The 17,742-nt window shown below is 46.5% G+C and overlaps 1 long non-coding RNA gene across 1 annotated transcript in view; it reads left to right on the top strand.

The window, feature by feature from the left end:
- Positions 1–683: 683 nt before the first annotated feature.
- Positions 684–17,742, top strand: part of LOC144144823 (uncharacterized) — a 55,989-nt gene continuing 38,930 nt past the window's right edge. Inside the window, exons 1-2 of the long non-coding RNA XR_013317343.1 lie at positions 684–852; positions 9,167–9,366. This is a non-coding gene — a long non-coding RNA (uncharacterized LOC144144823). The remainder of the gene's footprint in view (positions 853–9,166; positions 9,367–17,742) is intronic.

The following is a 17,742-nucleotide window of genomic DNA, read 5'->3' as shown; positions in this document are numbered from 1 at the left end:
GAAAATCCCCGCATTCATTTTATCTTCACCCTACTGTACAGCTGTACTGTACAGCTGTACTGTACAGCTGTTCACTTTTCTGTACAGCTGGTTTAAATATCCGGCTAAACCAATGTACCCTTCACAGGCCAAACAAAATCAGCGTATAGTTACGCAGCGAGCAAAGTAGGAACGTGCCGGTATATTTACCTTTTCGTAATAAGCACTCTCTTTTTATTGTTTTCAGTGATTTGGGGGAACTGCAATTCAAAGCATTTTTACCAAACGTACTAGGGCCTTGTGGTTTAACAAAATAAATCAAGAAAATTAGCGCAGTCCTCGAAAACAAGACGCCGCGATGGCAGTCATATACTAATCTGTCCATATGTTCTTAGCATTTTTGGTCTAAGGTAAATACTGCACTAAAACTGCCTAAATCATGCACATGGGAGTCAGTACCTTTGCACATTTGTTTGGCTGTACAAATTGTTTTTCGCGGCGTTCGTAAACACTTCGGAAAGGTTCTGCGGATTTCATTTAATTTTTTATTGTGTTGATTTATGCAACATGACAATAGCGCCCGTACATTTTATGCCGACTTGAAATGTCAAATGACTCATGCAGAGATCGCCACATTGTCTTCCTTTCTGCTGATTGTGCATATTGACACAAATTTTAACATAATGGTTCACTTCAAACAGGCCTACCGTCGTGAGACAGACTTTCTGACCAGAAGAGCAATCTTAACGTACCTGGAGAAGGATGGAGGAGCTTTCAATCTTATTTTTAGCCGGCTTATTCGCCCCAGTTGTACCCATCGCTGGGGAACAAGAGAGCCAGTGCGCCAGCACTGAAAACATGGATGGATGGACCGTAAGTTGGTTTTTATTCCGATAAACGTGTTGGTGGGAAAACTCAAGAATGAATTAGATTATTAGATGCTCCTTGCTCGAGTTTTAATTGAACGTCAAAGAAGGTCCTCGCATTTCGAAGATTTTATCTGTAATAAAAGGTAGCTTTGTTTTGCGGCATTGCGGAGGTATAGCAAGTCTCTTGGACATATTTGTACTTTCTTGAATAACGAAGATATAAATTAAGTTTAGGCGTTTCTCTTCGGAAAGTATCTCTTGTAATCAGTTTATTTTTGTGCGGTCTGCTAAGGTTGAAATATTGTCACAGATCATATGCATCCTGCCATTTAGTGTAATTATATTTTTCAGAACCGCAGTGCACTCGTTTGCTTCATGACTGAACCGAGAACTGAGCACAGTAACACGTATCTGCTCAAAATTTTATAACATTAAAAAAAGTTGATGAAAAGTAGGCACCGTGCATTTTTCTTACATATTTTTACCTGTGCGCCAACCAAAGCAATGGGTGTTTCCTGGAAGCGACGTTGGTCATGTTGGTCATTCCCCCCCCCCCCCCCCGCCCCCCTGTTTACCATAATTTCAGTAGACATAGCCCGATAGTTTGAAGCATGATGAAGTTCGTATTTACGACCAACTTGCTAAGCGTCAATATATCAGTACCTGTAAAGATTGTTAGACATGAAAGAAGGCACCGCCTATATAAAGCAAACCCTGGAAATCTTTCGCCAAATTTTCTCAGCGCTTCCGTGGTCCTCTTCGTATATACTTGGATAATTATGAGCTATTTATACTGCGACGGATTCCCGGCACCAGCGTTTTCGCTGCATGAACAATGAAAGCTTTCGAAGTCCTATATCTGTTGAACAAACAATTTCCGAACTGACAAAATCACTGAATTTATTATTTGTAGCTACGTTGTTCATTGCACAAAAAAAAATTCCGAAATCGTAAGTTTATTGAATGAAGCGGTATTTCTATTGTCGGTGACACGCGCATTCGTTTAGTCCAAAAAGAAGGCAGGATTCAAGATACTAACGAGCACAACAGCTACATATGCACGTTCTGCCCTCTTTTTTTTTTTGCTGAAGAACGCCATAGTTTTGGGAAACCAACTAGCCTAAACTAACGCCCGTTGCTGATGTTTGCAAACATATAGTTACCCAAAAGTACATATAGCCTTAACACTAAAGTAATGTTACTCTGAGTCTTAGCTGGCCCACGGACTACGTAGTCCGCACGTGTAACCCTTAAAGTACGATTTTACAATAGTTGTTACCTGATTAAGCCGATTCCTATTACGGGTGTTGCGCTGTATGAACCGATATCGGGCACGTTTTCTATTCAAGCCTGGTTTCATGAGAGCCTAGACATTAACTTTGAAGCTCAATAATATGTCATTTGAACAAACAGCGCAAGGACGCTGGCGTACACCCGGTGTAGTAAAGTACGCCCGGTAAAGTACGCCGAGTTGCTAGTCAGCGCTTGTACGGTCTTCTTTCCCTTCTTTTGTCCGCGTCCTTGCGCTATTTGTTCAAATGATATATAGCCACGTATCCCAAACCCAAGCCTTAAATGGATAACATGCCCACTCCTGATTTTAATTGTTGAGGGTAATAAAATGAGCAGGCAGTCACATAATGTAGCAGCGTCATTTTCTCAGTGCCTGAAGCACAAGGGCAATTAAGCGCACGATTTGTGTTCAGGGTAGCATTCTGGGCTCGTTGGTACTCCATAATTACCTTAATTACACGCAAAGTTTTGCAGAACAGGTGGAACACTGACGAAGTGAAGACGGATAGACACGGCGCGTTAGAATGTTCGCCGTGTTTGCCGTCTTTACTTCTTCCGTGTCTCCCCTTTTTTGCGCAATTATTTCGAGTATTGGTGTTAACATGTTCAAAAATTCTGTTAAGGGCCTAAAGACAGTTTTTCACAATCGGGAATGTGGGCCTTGGAATTAAGTTCGTATATAAGCCGCAGCACGATCGGCGAGCAGAATAAAAACCTACCTAAAATGCGAACTACCACCTACCAAAAGAAAAGGAAGAATGCGTGGAAACAACCTGTGTTGAAGCAACCTACTTGCTCCTGAGGATATCGTGAAAACTGGAGCGAAATTTAGAATAGCACGAAATCTTTCACGACTCTCTATTCTCCACCCATGCCCAAGTAAACCCGTGTACACCCTCACACCACAGCGCTAAGACAATATAGGAAACACTTACGACAAGATGTAGGATTGTTTTCTGCTTGTTACCGGGCGAAAGGCCTACCTGAACCATGCTCCGCCGCCTTCATCGTGTGGTGTAGTATTGTAAATAGCGGCCAGAAAAAAGTTGCTGCATTGTTGTTGACCTTAAAAAGCCCAAGGCAAATAAAGGGACACTGAAGTGATTTGTCAACATTGCGGGATTACTAGCGCAAATTGTAGTCCGGAGTCCATAGGCCATTGTTTCGGCCACTCTGAGCACGTTTACGCGAATTTATTTAGTAGAAAAATCAATTCCAGTATGCTGTACTCCTCTCTGCACCCTCGCCCATTTTCTGTGGCGTTTTCATCTGAAGTCAGGAGGAGATGAGCTGGCAATCGGATGCGCCACTGCATGGCTCGCCGACCTTCCGACAGATTCAGTCGGCCCAGCGTTTAGTCCACCGGCCGGCGACGGGTCGTCGCAATTCGCTCGCTCAGTGGAAACTAAGCCACAATACGTTTGTGAATCGAAGAATGTGCCTTTTCTTACTTTTTTAGTTCGTACACAGTATGAATCTCCGAGTCCGGGTCGCTGCATACAAGCGCTGCACAAGTGCACATGCGGCAATTCGCTGACTGGTACGCTAATAGGAAAATCAAAGGCCACTTGAAGGCGGGAGAAGAGTCAGCGAAGTCAATATATGTACTAAGGAAATAAAATCAACTGAACCTTTTACCGTACGGCGTGAAACTAGGGGGTAGGAAGCCCTTTTTAGCTTTGGGTGAACAATCGCAGAGGTCAGCAGCACGAACACACATCTGCGAATGCTTTTCCATCTAAGAAATGCAATTGCTAGAACGTGAGATATTGTGGAAGTGTGGGAGACGCTTACTGCAGGAGCGCTATACAACAAATAGTCACCTAAAGTACTTGAAATGGTCAAATTATATAAAAGTGCAAACTTGTTGTACATTATATACCTTATATATCCAACCTCGGCAGCGCTCGCTCGTGGCCGAGTGGTTTGAATTGCTAGGATTATTGTTTTGCAAGTCGCAAGTGCAAATCCCCGCGGGTGCATGCTTTTTTTGTGAAGTTGATTTTTTCAGTTGCGGCCGATGTTTTCCAAACTGAGTTAACCATGTTTGGGCCGTAACCTTTACTGCTCCACGAGCGAGTTCGCAGAACGCGCGCAGACTGACACTGACGCGCTAGCGAGTTCTCGTTGGCGTGCTGTTGCCACGCAGTGGGCACAGGCCAGAATCAGCAGACGCTTGGCCTGGTGCGAACACGCTTTTTACGATACAGGCATGAGTGAGGCAAGCTCCGAATATGCGGGAAAAGCGCATGGCATTTCAGCGTCTGCGATGATGCGGAGGGGGTCATCCACTGCGTAGGCCTCGGCTAGTGATTGCTACGATTACACGCGGTCCTGGGAGGCTTATCTTAGGCATTTTACAGCAGACAACACGACAGAAGCGCGGTACGAGGATTTCTGTGATATCGGGAATGCCCATCTAACGATGCCGTCGGATGTCAAGCATGCTTTTTTTACAGAACCGAAACCGAAACTTGTTTGAATGCTAACCTTGGACATCGTCCAATCAAGGTCCATTTCCTCCTGTCGTCACAGCCTGTAGTTGGTGCGGCCGCCACAGACCGCACATGGTAGTTTTAGATGCGAAGTATCTCATGGTCGGGGCTATGTCCCTCCCTTGTTGTTGTCGTTGTTGTAGCGCCGTCCACACCCCCACTGCGCATGCTCGGCTTGCTGAGCGCCCGCTCCCTTCTATGGCTCCTGGAGCGACAGTGTTGCCGATGTCTTCCTGGGCCGGCACGAGACGAGTACGCTTCCCCTTTAAGGGCTCCTGGAGCGACAGTATTGCGAGTGTCTTCCTGGGCCGGGATGAGACGAGCACGCTTCACGCGCCTTCGACGTTTCATTGTCGTCGGCAGCGGCGTGCGTCGGCGAGTCTCGGCGGGCCGGGATTACAAGCAGCCCACAACCATCCGGGGAACGTACATCGACCTCATCTTCAGCAACTTTAGGGTTCATCTACAACAGTCCTTGAGTCTGAATTGCACAGACCATAAGGCGGTCATAATCAAAGCCGAACGCCAACCACAGTTCGACGTCACCTACGTTGAACATGATGAGGATAATGCTTAAATAAAGACAAACTCATACCACGTACAACGTTTCTCTCTCTTTCTTTCTCTCTCTCTCTCTCTCTCTCTCTTTAGTGCCTCTCCACTCTAACACCCGCCACCCCCCTCCAAGAAAATTACACCTTCTTTCCATAGGGGAACCCTGAGTGGTATGCTTAACAGCCATGGGGTCAATGCAGTTTCCCATTTCCTAGTTCCGGTAAGTGAAAAGTGTGGTAGTTACAATGGAAACTAAACGGTAAATTTACGGCAGCTATGTACCTCAACCTCACGGAAACGACGAACTGAAAACTAATGGGCACTTGAATCGACCCCATGCCTGCTTCGCATACTACTCAAGGTTCCCCTACAGGAAGATGGTGTAATTTTTTTCTTCTTTCCCGCTTTATAAAACAATTACTGCCTTATCAACCAGATAAACGATGAAATGTGTGGTAATTTGAGCCAGTCTACGCAGTGCCAGCAAAACCGGGAGCTTGACAAATTCCCTTCAGTGTCTCTTTAACTGGTTTACTGCATGGTTAGAGATGAGCCGAAGTAATATAGGAGCAATACCCTTAGGGCAAGGTTACAGCGCGACTCCACAGGGCGACATCATGGCTTCGTGCTCAACAACGAATGCGAGGTATCCACTTGAAGGATGATTTTATAAACTAAAGCCGTAACGGCTGCGCGGATTTTTCCATACTACTGCACACGGCCCTAAATTATTACATACACACACAACACTTTATCCACAGTTCGCGAGGGGCCGGCAGCAACGCCGATCTTTGAGTCTGAGAGAGAGGGGGCGGGAGGCGAACATCTATGCTGCGCCGTCCGCCCAGCCGGGACAGGTTTCTACATGAAGATCCGTTTGCAGCCGCCGAAATTCTCTGGCAAGTTGCGACCTGTCCGAGGCAGGCTTTTTTACACACTCGGACACTCCGCAAAACTTGAAGCACGCGCAAAAAAGGTATCGGCGCGCAAAATCGTAACAGCTTAACCGACGTGGGTCCGGCATACCGATAGGTAAAGGTCTTTAACCGCTGTCCGGGGGGATGCTCTTGAAGGGAAGTGCAAGGCAGACGCTCGACTGCTGTCCTTGGCCGAAGAAGACAGTGCTGCAGCTTCACCGGGCCGATCCTTGGACGAAACGTTGCTCCCAAGGACCGTCTCTGGCTTGGTGAAACAAGCAACAGATCAACACAAAAACGCTCACGCATCGCCGGCAAGTGCCGCGACCATTGCACACTGAAGCTTTAATAGCATTTTAGTTGCGACTAAATTACCCAATTAACTTACTAAACTTGCTCAGTTTGGATACAGCAGTAGAGTATGCAGGCACACGAACTTCAATGGTGACATTTTGCGTGATTGAAAATGTCCCACACATAAAAAATGTACACGCAAAGGGGAAATAAGCTTCCAGAAAAACAAGGCAAACAGTAAAGTTGGTTGTGTATATGCCACTTCTGCCCCTGAGAGCGGCAATTGTAGCTCTCGGCATCCTACTGAGATTTCCCTTTTTGAATTGCAACTTAGGTGTGCCCGTTCTCTGAAGGCTGCTACGACCGGTTGAGAGGACATCGGTCATTTTCCGAAACACAATCTCGAGACCGCGGAGTAGCTGCTCTACTTTCTAAGGGCACGAGCAAGGCGCACATTTTCTGGTTCTTCGAAGGCCATACGTTCCGCCAAAGCATGGCGCAATGTGGGCCTACTGCGCTGCCACTCGGCGTGCTAAAGCGATGAACAGGCGCCGCCAGAATGCAAGGACGCATTTCGTCTCGTTTGGTGTACCGCCTTTTTCGCTACACCGTCGGTGAGAAAACAGCTGTTTCCTTTCTCTTTCCCGGCTGCCAATGCTACGCTAGATCTGTGCTGCCCTGTCTGGGGAGACAGCTCAGCCACACGTGGCATCGGAACAGCTGGGAGCTCCGCTGGCCGTTGCTTGACTAATCTGTAGGTAGGACGCAATCTCCTGGCCAGCAGTAGCGGCACTCGTTGAGTCTGAGTGAGGGGGAGAGAAAACATTGGCTGCGGCGTTGGCCATGCCGGGATGGGTCCCTACATGAATACCCGTTTGCAGCAGCCGAAGTTGAGTCACCGCCATCGAGGCGCCTCGCGCCGCCCGTTCTGTGGCACGTAGTGTGACCTGACCAGACGCCACCTCTTTTACACGCCGGGGTACTCCGAAAAACTTGCAGCACGCGCAGACATGGTAGCGTTGCGCAGAATCGTAACAAGCTTACTTTACACTCAGAAATTAATTTGCGATGACGAAGCGATTGGCAAATATTCCGTAAACTGTCTTTGGTCCCTGGATCACTGACGACTGCTGTGGTGTATAAGTTTGAGGCCGTACAAGTCCGGTGTAAATGTTCGTACTTGTCAACATTCTGAACAAGAACAAGACAATGCGTACATATAAGGCAGAAAATCAATACGTAAGTGATATTTCCAGGGTTCATTTCTTTAAAAAATCATGTATGCTTAGTTTTTGCCATAGCAAATTAAATATTATAAAATGAAATAAAGCACTGTTTATCGTCCACACAATGTGCTACAAACGTCGCCAGCTCTTTTATTAAAATCAGCGAAAACGCCCTACGATATGCTGTAAAACTGTGGAAGCCTGTCAAGTCTTTTATTTGAACTAAACATTTTCGTGGAAAAATCAGCGAAGCGAATACTGGGTATGTCAGGTTGTGGATTTTGCATGAATAAGTCTTTACTCGCTGCGTTCCCACACAAACGTCCACATACATACCGCCCGGCAAGACAGCCTCCCTCATACGATCGCCGGGAAACGCAGTACGCCTCTGTGTCTGTGATCGACCCATCAAATAACGCCACGGAGGTTATTCCTGTGAGAATTCAGCTCCGTCCCGAAACTGTGAGATGAATCTGCATTCGTATCTCCACTACGAAACATCAGGTTGACGTACTCCTTGCGGCTTTACGCAATTTTCACAGCGCTCTTTGCGCAATTTTAAACAATCACAGGGCGAGTGTTGTTAAATTTGGGGATGTGTTCTACTTTTACTCGGCAGCGGTTGTACAAGAGGTGCAGGCTCTGTGTGGAGGAGGGGGGGTTGTGGGGACCCTTGTTTCCCTACGCATCACTTGCACATGTTTTCGTGAGCTGGTAGCCGCATTTTTGGGCAGACGGTGCGTCACGTAAGTCGTGTCCTCTTCATGACCCCGCGCGACGCGCCGAACCGGCTCGCCACGAACGTGTGCGCGAGGGCGCGAGGGAAGGAGGACCAGTTTGTCAGCTTCGTTTGCGCCACCCTCTCCCCGACCTGGGGACGACCTCTTCTCCCCTCCGAGCTGACCTGCGGGACGAACGAGCGCTCTGCCGGGGACTCGACTGGGCGATTTGGTGGAATCGGTTGACTCGGCAGTGCCTACTCCGAACGCCCCGATGATGGTAAACACAGTTGGCTCCACAGAATCTGCCGAGAGATTCTGCCCTGATCGGTCGCGCGGGATGCCTACCCTGCTCCCGAGGCCGTGATGACGGATATCGAGGTCTGAGTCCCGCGGCTTGAGCGAGCGACAGGAGCCACTGCCTCCCCGCAAGCGATAGTCGTGTTGTCTAGTATATGCCCCGTATCTGCCAGGCAATAAAGCCTCACTTTGGATTGCCGGAGCCTGTCTAGCGCATGTGAGTACCCGAACCCGTGCGTGAGTCTTCGGATTCCGCAGGGCAAGTGTACGTCGCATAGCGTTCTCTAGCAAAGATAGCCGGGGTCCTCTGCTATCCCGTACGTTAGACTACACAGTCGAGGACGTCATAGAAACTACATAGAAAGAGCTCATCTAGCCACATGCTGCCAAAGTACTGTAGGCAGTATTTCCTTCGAGTTGTAGAAATTTATAAATAATTCCAACGGTAAGAAATGCACGTGTTCATATGTTTTCGAAGTTAAGGCAGAGTGCAACAACTGTATGCTCATATATGTCAAGTTTTTTGCAGGCACGTTCCAGTTGCACCTGATTGAGAGAACATACGGTTTGCCAGGTGGTCCTACGGACGCTATATGCATGAAGGCAATATTTATCCCAAAATTCATCGACGAGAGTCAACACATTTTAGTCAAAGGATTTACTTACCGAAATATGAGCTCTACAATAACAATGCAAGAAAACAGCGATGTTAAACTATGGTAAGCACGTGCAGCTTTCACACTAACGAAATGTTGGTATTTTAATTTGACGCAATTGTTTCAATAACGACAATAAGAAATACACGTTTGCTAAGCTGCAAATCTCCCCACGTGAGAAGTGGAAATGTTGCATGCAATGTGTTTGAATTAAGAGGGCACAGTTATTGGAGTAGGTCCACTTTACAGTGAGCAGCATGGTCATTTCCTTGAAATTATTCTAGTCAGTCTTCAGAAGCAGCAACGGCCGTGGATAATGATTGTTTTCTGTTTAGGCAAGTTATGGTTCCTGGTGAATGTAACAATGGTCGTGCACAGTGCAACGTAGTACAGTAAAAAGCGGGGATAATTTGGGACGATTTGGGATTTTGTAACAGTTGGGAAACTTCTTTCGAGTTCTCGGCACAACACTTCTCTTCGTCGTTTAAAAATGCTCTAGATACACTGTGTGAAGAAATTTGGAAAGGGATAATGCGGAGAGCGATAATTCTTGCCTCGGCATTGTGGAATCCACTGGGAGCGCCGGGTCATGCTGAGAGTGTGCATAGGCGAATTACCCCAGCCCATCGGCATTATCTGACAAAACAAACTTTGTAATAAAGACAACGCTCGTGACACTCGTATTGCTCGCGTCGGAATACCACCGGCTCTTCGGTTGCCCTGCAAGCGCCTCAGCAAGCACGGTGCCCTGTTGCGTTTAGGTCTGCCTTACAGAGAAGAACCCTGCCGTTATCTACACAAATTCCACATTGCCCAGCCATGGCTTTTCTTTGCTGCGAAAAGAATTCGAGAGTCCTCGTAGCCAATCAAAGTGTTCTGTTGTGCACTCTTTGTCTAAAAAGATACAAGAAATGCAGCATTGACAGGTTGCCCGTTCAGAGACAATAGCAGGGCAATTTGGTGTTAAAAAAATCACCTATGCCCCACTGTTTCCCCAAAAAGCATGTCATGCAGTTTTGATCGGCGCACTTCATTGATATCAATGTACAAATGCATAGTTTCGAATCTTGTCCGTCCCAGAGGTAGAAGAGTATTGCAAAGTATCTTGTAGCGTTTCCCAGAAATTGATAACGGCGTTAAGTACGTATATATGCAGGCTCCTCCGTTCAATATAGTGTCACCCGCTCCAGGCTCATACCTGCACCCACTTACTCTATAACTATTTAGGTGATTAGCAAGAAGTAAACACGATTGAGTACTCGATCCGTACGCAAGGATATCATTTGTTACTAACATTACTCTATGCGAAAACAACACACTAAACATAAACCAAACAAAGTGTACATTTGAACAACATACGTGGGAGCTGTCTGCCCCATGCTAGGAATGCCATGAATCTTGCTCGTTACAGCAGCTTGGCGGTTGCTATGATCTGGATAAGCCCTGGAGTCCTGGATTTGCTTCTCCGAAAGACATAACCTCCGTTTTTTAAAGTTTTGGCTTCGTAAATGTAAAAGTGTCATTTGTGTGCGTATGGGGCGTCCGTGTGTGCGAGAAAAAATAGGAACGGAAACATTTATTGATAAGCAGAGACGATCCTAGCAGCGAGCTTGGCTTGCTACTTCCGCATGAAAATAAGAACAACAAAACTGGGGGAAAAGAGCGAATGCACAAACAGACGCATATATTTCAACAAACACAGAAACGTGAACGAAACCTTACAAACACAGAAACGCTCTAAAGATAGGCACTGACTATGGTTAAGAAACAATTACACAGAATTTTGTGTTTTTCTTTATGTGTATGACTAAGGGAGAGGGTAGGGTGTTCTTTATTCTCACATGTCTTGAAACTTTAAAAAAATTCAGTATTTTGTAAAAGTTGTTACTTACCTCACGTTTATCTTTGTCGTGCAGTAATTTCCGAAAACATTATTACAAAATATTATATATTGCACCACATGCTTGCTGATGATAAGCACAAGCAATACCTTACACATGGTCCTAGAAAGAGGCCAATATTTCCCTTTAGGGCAAAAGTCTAAAATTGCCCATTACGGCAAGAAGCCGCCGTCTTGTGTCTGCAACAAAAGCGGCTGCAATTGCGAAGCGTTCCCCGCCATCGGCCGTTCTAAACTTCTATAGCGCAAGCTTACACCTTCAGAAATGTTCTATTCAACGAAGCCTATCACACCACGAACTCAAACTCAGCAGTAGGAGATGTGGCCGAATTAACCCAAACAAGAGAATACAAAAGTTGATCACTCCGCAATCGTTGTCTTCTGCACCGTTACCCCAGGGCAGAGGAGCGCTCCTCTGCCAGCGCTCTGCCAGTAGAGGAGCGCTGGCGCAAACAAACACCGACGCAACCTTCGCCTTACACTACAAACCCTCCGTACTAAGATTGAGGCATGCGCACGCACTGCATTAGCCTAGAACCCATAGAACAACCCTTGTGACGAAATCCGAGGAAAGCTCTCCACTACGAATGTTTGGCACATCCTCCGTGCCTTACTCGACCCCCGCACTGCTAAGATCAGAATCTCACCACCAAACCACTAACTACACCTTTCACCAAGCCCTTTCACTAGCTAAACGTCATTCTCTCATAACTTTACGTGACTTCAGCGCCCCAAGTATAGAGTGGAGCTACTCTCACACCACTCGCAAACGTCGTTTACTATCTGAATTTATCCACTCCCTTCAAGTCACATTCCGCACCGACCCTTCCTCCCCCACATAAATTAACAGTGCCCAGCGTGATAAGACACCCGCCCTCACCTTTAGCACAGCACAACTCACCCATCACAGCTCCAGGACACCAGACACAATCGGAAGCAATCAATACATTATAAGCACATCTGTTTCCCTGACGCGCATCACCACAACGCCCCCACTCCACCACAAACATGCACAGATTGGAATATCTTCCGTACCGAATGCCCCCTCCGTTTAACTACCATCTGTGCCTCCAACCTGGAACAATGGACGACCCACCTTCTCTCAGCTAAACAATTTACAACAAAAACCATTGCCCTGCTCCTCCAGATATCTAGATAGGCACCTCCGTAACATTTGGGAGGCTTACACAAGCAGAGGAGCGCTGGCGCAAACAAACACCGACGCAAACTTCGCCTTACACTACAAACCCTCCGTACTAAGATCGAGGCATACGCACTCCATTAGCCTAGAACCCATAGAACAACCCTTGCGACGAAATCCGAGGAAAGGTCTCCACTACGAATGTTTGGCACATCCTCCGTGCCTTACTCGACCACCGCACTGCTAAGACCAGAGTCTCACCACCAAACCACTAACTGATAGCGGACACTCAAATCTCACCCAGCGCCCTATGCGACCGTCTCCGCTGCACACCCTCTTGGTTCTCCAAAATACACTGGCAACCCCAACCCACACCTCGGTGCTCCTATCACATTTGCAGAACTACACGGGGCGACCCAAGCACTGAAATGTAACTTCGTGCTAGGACATGACATCATCACAAACACCCTCTTACGACACCTAGATGAGGAGGCCCTCGAACACACTGTGGAATTCTTCAACCAACACTAGCTTAACCCCACCCTCCTCTCCACCTGTAAAAATTTCCTCCATACACAACCTTCGCGTGATCTCTCTCATCAACTGCCTTGGCAAACTTCTTAAACATGTCCTACACAAAATTATCACTGCACACCTTGAACACACAAAAACGTAGCACCTCAAAATGATCTGCTTTCGGCCCAACCTATCCACTCAAGACGCCCTAAAACAGTACCATCAAGATTTCCACCAACACCCCCCGCAACGAGACCACACCTCTATAGTCTCACTGGACCTCCAAAAAGCCTTTGGCAATGTCTGACATCATAGCATCCTTCAGGCAATTTCATCCGAAAACCCAGGCCTACACCTATGCCACTATGATTATAACTTTCTCACCCAACGTACTGCTACTATCCGATTGGGCCATGTTCAATCTAATCTTTTCCACGTGCCAGACTGCGGAACGCCACAAGGAGCGGTCCTCTCACTCCCGCTCTTACACCTCGCCCTAATCCCACTTGCCCGCACTTTCCTTACCATGCCCACACTACGCACACTGCGTGCAGATGACATTGCCCTGTGGGTTCACTCTGGCTCCGACCAACACATTGAAACAACACTCCATCACGGCCTCAACCAAGTCTAAGACCACATCGAACCTTTAGCGCTCCACTGCTCTCCACAAAAATCCGCTCTCCTGACTTTATGCCCCCTCGCAACGAACCCCCTTAAGCCCTCCCATCCCACTTTTTAAACACTCTGAACCAATACCCCCCACGCAGCAGCTTAGTCTTAGGCCTCACCCTAATACACAACAGCTCACCCGCACCAACCCTCCAGCAATAAAGAAATACGTTACTCGAACCACGCATCTCAATAAACGGATCGCTACCAAACGCCACGGCATCATCAACAGGACCGCCAACGCCTCGTACAAGGTGTTCTACTCAACCATATCTTGTACCGATTACCGCACCTTAACCTTACATCCACCCAACTCGACTTCCTTGATGCCCTCCTCGGGAAGACGTATAGGCATGGGAGATCCCAAATCACGCCTTGCATCCTCCCCTACAGAGCACTACGTTCTCAACGCTATAAACGTACTACCACCCGCCATCCCAATCACCCCACTTCCTATTCCACCTCACATCTCTAGCAGCATCAAAATACGCCCAATTCCTCGCCATATGCTCCCAACTTTCCATGCAGCCGGGCGACTAGCACCAGCCAACGCCCATACCAAACGATACCCACCATCACTATGCACACTATGCACTGATTCCACCCCCTACCCCCACAAACCTGCTCCCTGTGTAGCTGTTGTTGGCCAACACACACCCCCAAACGTCACAGCGGCTACCATTCTAACTACCAACACAGCCACGGCGGAGGAGGCACCCATGTGCCTCGCGCTCACCCAGCGCCTCACCCGGGAATTTTTCCTATGTGACTCTTAGCAGGTCATCAGAACTTTTCTGCGCGGTGGCGTCTCTCCTATAGCCTTGCAAATTATCTCCAAAAATTCTCCATCCGACGTCGTGATCCTGCTGTGGACACAACCCCACACAGGCGTAGACTATAATGAAGTGGTGCACGTACGTGCTCGCAAACTAATTTATCGGGTCGCCATTTTCACTACGCCTACACTCGATGCCCATACAGGCAAGCCAATCTCCCTCCTGCAATATAGGGATGTTGTCCTGTGCTACCACCTTCACCACCGCCAATACCCACTCCCGCACCCACACCTCTCACCGGAGGCAGACCACATGCTCCGCATCCTCCAAGGACCTTCCCACAGAGAACACAGTTGGTACACAGTCATCAACACCTCTTTACTGATCCTACATGTCCAGCCTAAAGGGCCCTCGACAGTTACGGCGATTTCGTCTGCGCATGCCCCGCAGACCCATGCCCCCCGTTCCCTCCCCTCACCTCTGGGAGCTGATGTTGCCCGACCCAGAGTAGTCAGGCCAAGTCATAATACCCCTAATACCTGATGCCGACAGACTAAAAAATGTATTCCTTCCTTCCTTCCTTCCTTCCTTCCTTCCTTCCTTCCTTCCTTCCTTCTGCAGCCACTTGCACCGCGTTCTGCGAGCGCAGGGATGCGTTCGCCGGGGTTTCTCTGCTACAACACCATGCTGTACCGTCGTATACGCATCGCATGTTTAAACTAACTGCGTAGGTAGCAATTATTTTTTAAAGCAATAAAAGAGGTTAGAAGCCTATTAACTATACGCGTGCCTGCGTGGTTTCTGGGGTTAGAAAAACGTTTTTTGCTGGAAAATTATATTTTCCCTAAAAAAGTGTGAAACGCACACTTGCCTAGGCATTGATTATTCCGATTGCCCGTGTCATAGAAACAAAGACCCATTAAAAACGTTTTGACCACTTGCAATCCTGTGTGCCGTACTTTGGCTGGCCCGGCGCCACTTTCACCGCTTAGGCCTCTACAAACGTTTCACGACCTAAGTAGAGTGGTTCTACGCGCGGATATAAAGATGAAAATGAGGCTTGCTCATGGTAAGAAATACGTCCGCACGAATACCGGTTGTTGCTTTCGCGAAGTGTGAAAGCTAGCAAAACTCCTCCTCTCCCTAATGATGAACTCCATTTTTTGTTCATTGCCAACATAAAATTTTTATTTTTTCAGAGTTTAAATTAAGTTTACTTGAAAGTAAAATCTTATCTACTGCATCCACGTCTCTCGTGAAAGTAAAAAACGGCTAGATATGTAACATTTTCGTCTTTTAGTGCATGATCTAGCTGTGGAGGCTGACACGAGGTTTTAGACCATGTTTACAGTTCGATCCTCGATGTGTAGTGAGGGGAAAATTACTGTTTGCAGGTAATGACTAGTAAAAATAGTTAGTAATTGATCTCAGCCCGTGCGTGGTTTTTTTTCTTCAAGAAGAGCGATATGATAGCCGAGCCACCGGCTAACCAAGCCTGCTTTTAGACATCGTAAGGGCAAGTAGCTTTTTAAATATGGACCCGCTTTTTCTTTTCCTGGCAATGCCAATGATTTCTACTCCAGCAGTTATTACTATGTAAAAAGAACTTTCGGACGGGCTACTTCATTTTGATTGATGGCAACCAGATGTCGAAATTGCGCTTATCTCCATTATCCTGAGGAAACTTTAGTGAAAGTACTTCTGTGGAAATAACAATGGCAAGCGCGACGCCACCCCGCGCATTTGAACGCTGCTATGAGCGGACGCCGGTACTTGCGCACCTGCTATCGTTGCATCACCTACGTTATGTCCGGCCCACAGTAATAGCAGCATTTTTTTAAGTTCCGGGTGCAGGGACGCCAATATTCACAACCCGTTTGCGTTCCCAGACTGATGTTTGAAATTCATTATTTCACATTTCCATTCTTTTTTATGTGTGCTTTTTGATTAAATTATTTTTACGTAGTCGAGAATTTCAGAACAGTTGGCCTTTAAACCTTCGTGATGATCGTGAGTGCTGCGAACCGATTCGCTACCTCAATTTTTACGCGTTAGTGTTAGCTTCTTTCATTTTTTCCACAGGCCACTCCACGAGAATTTTTGAAACCGTGGATCTAGTGTTCTATTTGCTACCGTAAAAATTAAGCATTCATGTTTTTTATAAAGAAACACTGCGAATATCCCTATGTATTGATGTTTTGCCTCAGATATGAGTAATGTTTTGTTCTCGCTCAACAAAGTTGACAAGTTTGAACAGTGCCATTGGCCTTAAATGTATACATATGGCTTCTTTACCGCGCTTTACGGCTTACGTGGCTTTTGTTTCTACGCTGCACCTGAAACTGCTGTAATTGTTGCCTGCTATAGACCTCCCGATAACATTCCTGATTTCGCAAGTACACTCACCTAAATGTTAAATGATTTAATTACTGCCTACCCCAACGCACGCATTCTTATTTTGAAGGATTTTAGTTATGCTGATATTGACCTGCTAAACCAAGTTACTGTGACATCAGGAGAGGCCTAAGCGCACGACTTTTTTGGTGTGTGCCTCAAATTTATCATAACAGAACTTGTGTCAGAAATAACCTGCGTAAGCAGAGTGCGATTTAATTTTATTTTATTATTTAATGATTTAATACAAACGGGTCACCCTGAAAGCCTTTCTTACATTTCTTATGTTCCAGAAATTAGTGATAAGAAGGTAATTCATGTTGAGATCTTCGAACTCAGGTCTTGTCTGAAAATTAACAAAAAACCATTCGTCTTTATGGCAAAGAAAATTACAAAGCAATAATTGACGCACTCCGCTCTTTCTTTCCGGCTTTTGAAACATTCTTCCAGAGAAGATCGGTGAAAGAAAAGTAAAACTATTTCCGGATAAAGTCCATATCTTGCGAACGATTATATACCCTAATTGATTTTCCACGCCGATACTCAAAAGCCCTTCTTCATCTGGACTTTAAAGCGCCTAGAAAAGTCAATCACCCTCCTCTTTTGGTAATCCAAACAGAAAAGAAGCCGGTGCGCGTAGGAAAATACCATGTCGCGAAGTATGACTACATACAAAAATACGCGATGCAAAACACTCTTTCTATAGATTTAACGAGACGAACATTCTAAAAAAAAAGTCACCCACAAAAGTTTATCGAAATCATAAAACCTCGTCCTACACGGTTTACTAACTTCACCGGTGATGCTGGCCGACCGGTCAGCTACGTTGACTGAGCGAACATCTTTAAACATGCATTTGTATCAGTGTTCACAAAAGGAGCGCACGCTTCCTTTTTCGTGGTGACTTCAAGAATCAAAGTTTTCATGCCATACATCACATTTTCCATATCTGGTATATTAGCCATAAAAAATTTAAAGCGGTCGTCCGCCACCGGTACAGATAATGTTAACTCAAACTCCTAAAAAAACACTGGAGGTGT

Source organism: Haemaphysalis longicornis, unplaced genomic scaffold (genome assembly GCF_048455015.1).
Source record: "Haemaphysalis longicornis isolate Haplotype H1 unplaced genomic scaffold, Haemaphysalis longicornis Haplotype H1 scaffold_7, whole genome shotgun sequence".
Classification (NCBI taxonomy): domain Eukaryota; kingdom Metazoa; phylum Arthropoda; class Arachnida; order Ixodida; family Ixodidae; genus Haemaphysalis; species Haemaphysalis longicornis.
The sequence above is the reverse complement of the archived record's forward strand: the minus strand, read 5'-3'. Positions and strand labels throughout refer to the sequence as shown.